The following is an 11,756-nucleotide window of genomic DNA, read 5'->3' on the forward strand; positions in this document are numbered from 1 at the left end:
AAATGGTGGCATGAAATATACCAAAATGGGCCTAGATCAATACTTGGGGTTGTCTACAACACTGCACTAAAGCTAAAATTAACCCTAGAAGCTCCCTACATGCTCCCTAATTAACCCCTTCACTGCTGGGCATAATACACGTGTGGTGCGCAGTGGCATTTAGCAGCCTTCTAATTACCAAAAAGCAATGCCAAAGCCATATATGTCTAATATTTCTGAACAAAGGGGATCCCAGAGAAGAATTTACAACCATTTATGCCATAATTGCACAAGCAGTTTGTAAATAATTTCAGTGAGAAACTGAAAGTTTGTGAAAAAAATTGTGAAAAAGTGAACGATTTTTTGTATTTGATCGCATTTGGCGGTGAAATGGTGGCATGAAATATACCAAAATGGGCCTAGATCAATACTTTGGGTTGTCTTCTAAAAAAAAATATATACATGTCAATGGATATTCAGGGATTCCTGAAAGATATCAGTGTCCCAATGTAACTAGCGCTAATTTTGAAAAAAAAATGGTTTGAAAATAGCAAAGTGCTACTTGTATTTATGGCCCTATAAGTTACAAAAAAAGCAAAGAACATGTTAACATTTGGTATTTCTAAACTCAGGACAAAATTTAGAAACTATTTAGCATGGGTGTTTTTTGGTGGTTGTAGATATGTAACAGATTTTGGGGTTCAAAGTTAGAAAAAGTGTTTTTTTTTCCATTTTTCCTCATATTTTATAATTTTTTTTATAGTAAATGATAAGATATGATGAAAATAATGGTATTTTTAGAAAGTCCATTTAATGGCGAGAAAAACGGTATATAATATGTGTGGGTACAGTAAATGAGGAAGAGGAAAATTTCAGCTAAACACAAACACCGCAGAAATGTAAAAATAGCCTTGGTCCCAAACGGACAGAAAATGGAAAAGTGCTCTGGTCACTAAGGGGTTAAAGAGACCGGTAATAATTTTGTCTAGTGGGCCATTATATGTGTTTAACATAAAACATAAACAATTGAACATTTAAACATGCACAGAAGTACAATGTAAACCAAACATAACAAGTAACCCATTAGGTTTTTGAGACTTAAGTCCTGACCGTCAAAGTGCACAGTTAGAGATACAAAACCTGTGTTTATGCAGGTCTTATGAAATGAAATAACCTAGCAAACCAGTAGGAGAGTTCAAGTGGGTGCTGGTGGAGGCGGCAGAGATTTCTGTGGGGAGTCGCTATTGTTCCTATTCCTCTTTCTGTTAACCTTTGTCCAGTTCTGTCGTTGTGGCTTAGGGTGCGCAGTGTTGTGGGCGACATCTTGAGGTAAATTATCATTCAGCTTTGGAAGTGCAGGTGGTGGTATGTTGAGGCCCGCACAGAAAGAATCCAAATCTTCTATTGATCTGTAAGTGAAGGTCTGAGAACCTCTGATGACCTTTAGACTGAAGGGGAAGCCCTATCTATATGAGATCCCCAGGGCTTGAAGGTGCTGGGTCAGGTACCTGGCCTCTCTTCGTCGGGTGAGGGTAATGGGGCTTAGATCTGCATAGATTTGTATTTGGGAGCCCTCAAAAGATATAGTTATATGACTTTCTGGCTGCACTGAATATTTTTTCCTTATCCTTGTAGAGCTGAAATTTTAGAATCACGTCCCTAGGCGGATCTGTCTCTTTTGGTTGAGGACGAAGAGTTCGGTGAACTCTGTCCAGTGGCATGTTTTGAATTGAATCAGAGTCAGATAGGTGTGTAAAAAGTCTTTGTAAGTCGTCATCAAGTTGTTGAGGAAGAATGCTTTCTGGTATACCCCGAATGCGGAGATTGTGATGTCTACCTCTGTTGTCGAGATCTTCTATATGAGTTTGAAGGTCATCAATGGTGGCACACTGTTGCTGTAGCTGTCTGGTCATACCCTCAAACTCTTTGTTAATATAATCTGACCCCTCTTCTAGGTATTCAACTCTGTTGCCTAGTTTGTTTATATCCTTTCTGACTTCTTTTAAACCCTCCTTAATGAGTTGGCTGACGTGTGTCATGAGGGCTGCAAAATCATCTTTTGTGGGCAAAGAGTCGAGGTCAGCCCTGGTTAGGGGTCTGCGAGATGAATTTTGTGAGGTCTGTGATTCTGAGCCGTCTGAGTCACTTCCTTCATCCTGTGTGCCCAGGGCAATAGAAGACGTGGTTTCAAGCGGTTTAAAAAATTATTTCATTGCTGAATTGGAATTTTGCATTATCTTAGAGTGTTTAGGGCCTTTACCTGTTTTAGGAGCTTTCCTAGCTGACATTGCATAGAACCCAGCAGCCCTGAGGCTACACCTCCTCCAGCTATATATGTCAATTAATTATTTATTAATGGCGTCTGCAGTGTCAGAGAGAAGGCCCAGTGCTGTTATGAGTATTTATTATAGGAAGACAACGATCTGCCAGTTCTTTTTGCTTTAAAGCTACTCTGTTAATGCCAAAGACTTGGTGCATTAGAGTCTATTCGTAGCGTCTTTGATGCAGTATTGCTATGTTCCTAGCTGCAGTTAGGAGCCGAGCAGGCTGTTTGTTTATTTCCACTATGTGGATCCAGCTAAACTATGCCTCTATATAAAAAGCCCTCCGGTGCCTTCCTTGGGTAACTGTCAAATTTTTAAGGGGCTGTATAAGGCTATAGTTTTGTGTGGCAGCTGCTGTAATGAATGTCACTGTAGTACAGACCTTAACACTGCGGTGCGCTGTTAATCCGGAAGGCCTCAGCAGATTTACAAGTTTTGTGGCGCAGTTCAAAGATCCGGTGCAATTAGTTTGTGTCTGCTTCCACGCTATCGCCTAGTAAAAGTCGGGACCGCGATCAGAAGATGCCAGAAGGGTTCCCCTGCTCTAGACGAGATTTCTGTAGTCTGGTGTCTCCAGTTTGAAGCTGAACGCTGCCTTATGTCTAACGGAGCTCACTCCAACACGTCTGCCATGCTGGGCTGTTAGTTCTGCCCCCCCTTAGTGTAATTTTTTATTATTCATTTTGTGTATATTCAAAGGAAATAATATATTTATTTAAATGCATCATATCCGATTCTAAAATGGTACATACACCTTTAAAATATCCAATATTGAAAAGTACACTCCTTCAAAATTACATTTTGTATACTGCTATATGAGCATATTTAGATATGTTAGAAAACTTTTTAATGATAATTTTATATAAATTCAATAAAGATAGTATTGGAAGTGCCTAGTAAGTTCTTACATCTAAATTATATTACATTTAGTCTAATGCTGTATGAGCATACTTGGATATCTTAAAGCAACAGTTCTAACCTTAATGTAATTTTTTAATATTCATTTTCTGCATATTCAAAGAAGATAATATAGGAAAATACATAATAAGTTCTGATATCTTACAGGTAGCTTGCAAATTCTAGTTTTTCATTGAGGCCTCTAGGGTATAACGTTTTAAGTGTATACATCCATTTTGTCTCTTTTTATAGGAGACATTTATCATTATCTCCTCCTCTTCCTGACATAATGCCCCTATCAATACCCACAAACCTCAGTCATTGTGGCCACATAAGATTTTTTGTGACTAGGTATAGATTTCAATGCTGATGCATAGTGTGTTTTAGTATGTATGTTGAATGAATGCAATGTGTGAGTACTTGATACTTTGTATATATATATATGTATATGTGTTCAGATTTACCAATATTTGCTTGGTTTGTTTTCGGTTCTGGATTTGGAACTGTGTAACAATAAATATATGCTTTATATAAATATAAAGAGTGCTGTATTCCCTGTCTTTTTAAAGGCCTAATATTAAATTGAGGCTTTTTTCTTTTCTTATAGTGTTGTATAAATTGATTAATTAAGGGTGTGTACCATAACAGGCTATCATACCTGTGACAATTTAAGCACTGTGTATGAGGAATAAGTGTTATTTTTTACCAAATATAGTTCAAATGTATATATCATATAGACTACGTCACTGACAGTGGAGACCGGGTATAATATATTGATTGGAGCTACCACAAACTGTAGAACCTAGATGTGATGCGCCAAAGTTAATTGTTCCTGGGATTAATTATTTTCAGGGTGATTCTGGAGGGTCGCTTTACAGCCTCTGAGAGGGATGCTGCTGAAGGTTCATCAAGGGGTATTGGAGTCTTTAGGAACAATATTATGGCTTCAGAGGGTTTTTTATTTGATTTGTGCATGGAGCTCTCGCTCTGTGCGTCCGTTCTCCACAGTGGTTAGCTCCGCCCCCCCAGATTATTAATTTGAATTATTATTCAATCCTCCCAAATTCTTTAATAGTTTTTTCATATATTTGACATATTGTTTTCCATTTATGTTTTAATTATTATTAAATTGATTGAATTAATTCCAACCAACATCTTAGTTTGTATAAATGCTGTACATTTTCTATTGCATTAGGATAAGTGTTAGTTTATGTTAAGGGACAAACGTTTTATTTCTTTGTTCATATATAATGTATAGGTCAGCATGAATGCTTTAAACTGGATGGCAGCAGTGTTGCCATATAGTGCTACCCTATAGTGCTCCAGACATGTCCACCTATCTATTTTCTTCAACAAAGAATATCATGAGAACTAAAACAATGTGATAATACAAATACATTTTAAACTTTTTAAAAATTGTATGCACCATCTGAATTATAAAAGAGAATGTTGGGGTTTCATGCACCTTTCCTTATACCTCTTCCCAGACAGCGCACATGCGCACAAGAATCACAGTACTTTTTTATTTTAGTTTAGGTTTTTTTTACACTGGCAGTTGGGGGAAGTGTTGCGCTGTCGCTAGTTGGGGCAGGAAGTTAGGAGGCATGAGGCAGGAAACTTCAAAAATGTTGCTGCCCTCATGCCTGCACTTTAGTGATCATTCACCTAAATTACAAGTTTTGCGTTATGGTGCAGTACGGCTATACCGTTGAAAAATTGCCCATTGCACGTGGAATGGCAGGTCTCCCATATTAGAAGTCACTGTGATATAGCTATAACGCAAGCGTTTTAGCATGTAACACAACAATCCATTTTGCACTCAAAAATTACTTTTGAGTGCAGGATTTTCATACCGCTGTATTACGGGTTGTGCGGTTCGGCTAAAATGCTTGCGTTATAGCCTATACCACCCTGATCCATTCCACGATCTAAAACCAGTAGTTATGGATTTTGTGAAACAAAAATGTTTCACAAAACTCATAACTAAAATGTTACTATACTATAATAAACCTATTAAACCCTAATCCCCCACCCACCCACTTCACCAACACTATATAAAGCTATTCACCCCAAAACCGCCAGCCCCCCACATCGCTACTACTATAATAAACCTATTAACCCCTAAACCTCCTGCCCTCCACATCGCAAATCACTAAATTAAAATATTAACCCCTAAACCTAACACCCCCTATCTTTTTTTTAATTAAATTTACAATATAACTTAAAATAAATAAAAACTTACCTGTGAAATAAAAAAACTAAGATTAAACTATAAATAAACCTAACATAACTATTTTAAGAAAATGAAATAAACTACAAATAAAAAAACTAAATTACAAGAGTAAAAAAACCTAACACTACGAAAAAAAATAAAAATCTTACATTACCAAAAAAACAAACACTAAAATTACAGGGGAAAAAAAAATATTATTATCCAAAATAATAAAAATTACACCTAATCTTATAGCCCTTTAAAAACAAAAAGCCCCCCCCCCCCCAAATAAAAACACACCCTAACCTATCAATAAACTACAAATAGCCCTTAAAATAATTGTTTGATAAAAACAAGGGATGTATACAATTTCACCCCAATGAGTTAAAACAAGTATTAAAACAGTTTGCAACGCGTTTCTCAGCCAGACTGTCTGTTTCCTCAGGCATCTCATTGCCCTAAGTTAAACAGCTCTTTTAAGTAAAATAATTACAAAGCCCCCCTAAAGGTAATCCACCACCCAAGTAACACCCCAAAATAAAAAACCTAAGCTACCCATTGCCCCTAAAAGGGCATTGTGACGGACACCGGGTACCCCGACTGGGTAGCTCCGCCAAGAGGGTCCTTCCTGTACCTGGAACTTGTAGCTATAGAGTGGAGAAGTGATTATAGCCAGAGCCCACCCAAATAACCAGAGAAGACCAGTATTCAGGTGAAAACAGACTTTATTGTGAACACACACTGTTTATATACACACTGCCCATCTTGATAAGGGTCTTATCTGATCCCCAAATCTCCTGCCATTCACTCCCCTCCAGACAGACTGGTGCCCCCATAGGAGCCATAGGTCCATAGAGTCCCCGTAATACATAGGTAACAGTTTCGGGGTGATCTCAAGGGAGCGGTGGCTATTCCCATGTACCAGTGGAGAGCTCCAGGCCCCAAGGTGTCCCAATCCAACAAGCGACATGATCCATCTCTGGGGGCCAGAGCTGCAATGGATCAAAGGCACTCCGGGTAAGCCAGGAGGAGTAGAGGTTGTAGGGGGGTCCAAAACCCCAAGTTCACAAGGGAGCTCCTTTCTGGCAATCACCCCATGTCTTGCCCTCTATAGGTCCACTGGAGCAACCTAGGGTAAAGGGCAGCAGGGTTCCTGGGTAGTCCGGCTGACTAGTAGTTCCATGAGCCCGGCCGGCCGGGAAGGGGTCAAGCGGTAAGAGATCAGCTCTTCCAAGAGGAAGTATAAACAGTGAAAAGACAAAAGGGAGAGAGTTTGGGGCATCGCATAAGCCATAAGGGGCCAGAAAACGAGGTAATAAACAGTGAGCCAGGTAGTAGGGGAGTGGGGGTAGCCTTGGCAGCCTGGTATCCATATCAATGCTCCCCCCCGGCGCCTGTCCCAGGGTCTCCACTTGGTGCACCGCTACTGTGGTGTACCCAGGGTCAGTGGAGAACATGTCTCATCAGCTCTCTCATACGTGTCTGACCTGTTCCCTTTGCACCATCCCTAGCTTCTCATCTAATTTTATGTCCCCTACGCCTGCGGGCACCCTATTCTGCCTGGGTAGCTCCGGCATGGGGAGACTCTCTAAGTTCTCCATGGCAGGAGCACATATGACGGCTACCTCCTCAGGCCTCTCCTGGTAGGTGTTCAGCAGATTCACATGAAAGGTCCGGTGGACCCGTTCATCTGAACATTTGGCTACCAGGTAGGTCGTATCACAGAATTGCTCTACTACTCGATAGGGTCCCTGCCAGGAAGCCTGTAACTTGTCTGTCTTGATAGGCTTCAGGGTCAGGACCTTCTGCCCTACATCTAATGTGTGGTTATGAGCATTCCTGTCATACCACCGCTTCTGCCTACCTTGGGCAATCTGAAGTTTCTCTCATACTCTAGTGGTGAGGTCCTTCAAACGGTCCCTGAACTCCAGGACATACCCCACAATCGAGTGTCCTCCCCCCCAACTGATCCTTCCCAGTGGGCTCTCAGTAGGTCTAGGGGCCCCCTCACCCTCCGGCCATATACTAACTCAAAGGGAGAGAACCCAGTGGATTCCTGGGGAACTTCTCTGTAAGCGAACAGGAGGTGTGGCAGGTCTCTTTCACAATCTTTGTGAGAGGCAGAGAACATCAGAACATCAGCTGCTTCAGGGTCCCGTTAAACCTCTCACAAAGCCCGTTAGTCTGGGGGTGGTATGGAGAGCTCGGCAGGGGTCTGATCCTGCAAAGCTTTCATAGCTGCTGTGTGAGCTCAACAGTAAGCTGGGTCCCTTGGTCTGAGATAATCTCCCTGGGGAAACCCACTATGGTGAATATCTGGAGAAGCGCATCCACTACTGTCTCTGCCTGGATATTGGCCAGGGGGATTGCCTCCTGGTATCGGGTGACATAGTCTACCACTGTCAGGATATACTTTTTCCCTGAGTGACTGGGACGGGGCAAGGGACCAACAATGTCAACAGCTACTGAATTGTTCGTCGATGATAGGGAGAGGGTGTAGGAAGGCTTTGGAGTGGTCCCCTGTCTTACCTACCCTCTGGCAAACGTCACAGGTCCGACAGTACTGCCTAACGTCCCCCCGTAATCCCTGGCCAGAAGAAGGTCTGAGTCCTAGTAATTCCTAGATGTCATGCCAGGGGAATGCAGTGGCCTATGTGCAGCAGGTCGTACCAATACTTTTGTGGTGCCACCAGCTGGTGCCTGGGCATCTGCCTGCCCCCCTCCTTTGTAACCCTGTATAGGAGCTCTCTGTCCCACTCGAAATGGTCCCCTCCTAGTCCCCCTGGGTCGGTCCCTGCCCGGACACGGTAGGGAGCCAATGTTGGGTCACTTAATGGCTTACCTGGGTCCCCTGATTGTGTGCGGTGGCCTGAAGTCCAGCTTGCTGATGGGTGGTAACTGGGTAAGCATCGGTGGGGCCATCCAGTACAAGGTAGGAGGTGAGGTGCTCCAAATCATTTCCCAGCAAGACTTCTGTAGGTAAGTGAGCCATGACCCCTACTTACACAGCAAGGGAGCCGGCACCCCAATCCAGGTGAACTTGTGTTTTAGGGATCTGGAGCACCTTACCCCCATCCACACAAACTGTAATGGACTTCCACGTCTGGTCCGAATTGGTGACCATGTGTGGCTGGACAAGGGTAACAGTTGCTCCGCTGTCTTGTAGTCCCTGTGCCTGCCAGCCGTTGATCCATACAACCTGGAGGTGGTGTAGGCAGTTGTCGCCTGTGGCTACTTGTACTGGGTCCACCTCATGTAGGAACCCAAACTACTCTTCGGTCCAAGTGGCGTGGTCATCTGGGTTCTTTGCCTCCAAGCAGTGAGCGGCAGCCCTGGAGCTCCCAGCGGGGACTCTTGTTCATGGATCAGGTAGTGGGTTTCTTGGACAGTTGGAGCGGACATGACCCACCTGGTCGTATCCATAGCATCGGATTCCTGTCGTCTGGGATGGACTGGGCCCAGAAGAGCAGGGTTGTACCTGTGGTGCTGGGAGGTACCGGTGAGCCACTGGTGGGTGACCTGGGGCTGCAGTGGAGCGGTCCGCTGGGCGAGGTTCAAGTCACACCTGACGCTGAGCATCCAGGAACTGATCTGCCAGGACGGTGGCTTGGTCTACCATCTCAGGCTTCCAAACCCTGACCCATTCTTGTACCTCCGGCAGGGAGTGATCATAAAAGTGTTCCAGGAGAATGAGCTGGGAGGCTTGGCCCAGGGTAGTTACTTGGTAGCCTGCAAACCAGTAGTCCAAGGAGCAGGTGAACTTGTGCGCCCAGATAAAATATATTTTCTCAAAGAGAGAATATATCTGAACCTCACAGTAGATGGTGCTATTGGTTAAGGCAAAAAGCACAAAAAAAAACGTGAAACCTCAACAATGTATATGGATTAACTATCTTGTGAAAAAAAGAGTATTTTGAATGCGCCTAAGTCTTTTCTATAAGGAAATTACTTAGTCTTAATTTGCTTGAATCTAAATGTGAAACCTAAAAAATAATATTATCTTAATTGATTCTATAAATATGAATTTATAATAAATTGATAGTAGTCTGCTTGTAGATGTATAAAGTTAATGATGCTTAGTATATAAAAAGAGGACAAACACTCCAAATCTTAAAATACAAAAATAATTTTACTGATTTTCCATAAACATACATTTAAAACATTAAAGTTGATGTTGTTTGAGAAATACATACTCCAAAAAAAGTTTTAATGTTGTATTATCTTGGAGTGGATAAAATCTATAATGTACACAAATTAAAATCGTTTATTTAAAACCTAAACAGGGTTAAACGGATCTGTTTTTTCAATCCTAAAACTCTTCATAAAAAACTTCTCATAAAAAATAGAAGATAGAAAATATAATTAAACTCTTTCAGTTATACTTATATGCGTTGTATTACTGGACTTGTGTAATATCTGTCTACATAAGAATAAATTGAATAAATTGATACAAGGATAGATTGATACAATTCATCCAGCTGTATATAATTTTACTTGTATATGTATCTTTTTTACTTGTATATCTATCTATAAATGGTTAACCTTTGAGTCAAGGATTCTTAATAAATACTTATTATAAATCACATATCCCAGTTACATGCAGATAAATAATTTACGGCTAGATTTAGAGTTCTGCGTTAGCCGTCAAAACCAGCGTTAGGGGCTCCTAACGCTGGTTTTGTCCTACCGCTGGTATTTAGAGTCAGTCAGGAAAGGGTCTAACGCTCACTTTCCAGCCGCGACTTTTCCATACCGCAGATCCCCTTACGCCATTTGCGGATCCTATCTTTTCAATGGGATCTTTCTTACGCCGGTATTTAGAGTCTTGGCTGAAGTGAGCGTTAGAAATCTAACGACAAAACTCCAGCCGCAGAAACAAGCCAGGAGTTAAGAGCTTTCTGGGCTAACGCCAGTTCATAAAGCTCTTAACTACTGTGCTCTAAAGTACACTAACACCCATAAACTACCTATGCACCCCTAAACCGAGGTCCCCCCACATCGCCGCAGCTCTAATAATTTTTTTTAACCCCTAATCTGCCAACCGCACACCGCCGAAACCTACATTATCCCTATGTACCCCTAATCTGCTGCCCCTAACACCGCCGACCCCTATATTATATTTATTAACCCCTAATCTGCTGCCCCCAACGTCGCCGCCACCTACCTACAATTATTAACACATTATGAAAATCATCCAATCAGCTTTCTCCTGAGGGTATTTACATGTCCAGCATTGTATAATTCACAGGTCACGGATGAAGGCGTGAGCCGAAACGCGTCTGACCATTCCCTGCTACATGTAGCTTGTTTTTATGTACTGTAATCTCTCCTAAGTGATGCCAGCAATAAATATGCTTCTTGTTTCGCTTACTACTTCTATGCCTGAGACCCGCTTTCTTTGTTACTGATACAATTATTAACCCCTAATCTGCCTACCGGACCTCACCGCTACTATAATAAAGTTATTAACCCCTAATCCGCCTCACTCCCGCCTCAATAACCCTATAATAAATAGTATTAACCCCTAATCTGCCCTCCCTAACATCGCTGACACCTAACTTAAAGTATTAACCCCTAATCTGCCATCCGGACCTCACCGCTACTCTAATAAATTTATTAACCCCTAAAGCTAAGTCTAACCCTAACACTAACACCCCCCTAAGTTAAATATAATTTTTATCTAACGAAATAAATTAACTCTTATTAAATAAATTATTCCTATTTAAAGCTAAATACTTACCTGTAAAATAAACCCTAATATAGATACAATATAAATTATAATTATATTGTAGCTATTTTAGGATTAATATTTATTTTACAGGTAACTTTGTATTTATTTTAACCAGGTACAATAGCTATTAAATAGTTAATAACTATTTAATAGCTACCTAGTTAAAATAATTACAAAATTACCTGTAAAATAAATCCTAACCTAAGTTACAATTAAACCTAAGACTACACTATCAATAAATTAATTAAATAAAATACCTACAATTATCTACAATTAAACCTAACACTACACTATCAATAAATTAATTACATAAAATACCTACAAATAAATACAATTAAATAAACTAACTAAAGTACAAAAAATAAAAAAAGAACTGTTACAAAAAATAAAAAAATAATTTTACAAACATTATAAAAATATTACAACAATTTTAAGCTAATTACACCTACTCTAAGCCCCCTAATAAAATAACAAAGCCCCCCAAAATAAAAAAATGCCCTACCCTATTCTAAAATAAAAATAGAAAAGCTCTTTTACCTTACCAGCCCTTAAAAGGGCCTTTTGCGGGGCATGCCCCAAAGAATTCTGCTCTTTTGCCTGTAAAAAAAAACAT

The sequence above is a fragment of the Bombina bombina genome, chromosome 2, assembly GCF_027579735.1.
Source record: "Bombina bombina isolate aBomBom1 chromosome 2, aBomBom1.pri, whole genome shotgun sequence".
Taxonomy (NCBI): Eukaryota; Metazoa; Chordata; class Amphibia; order Anura; family Bombinatoridae; genus Bombina; species Bombina bombina.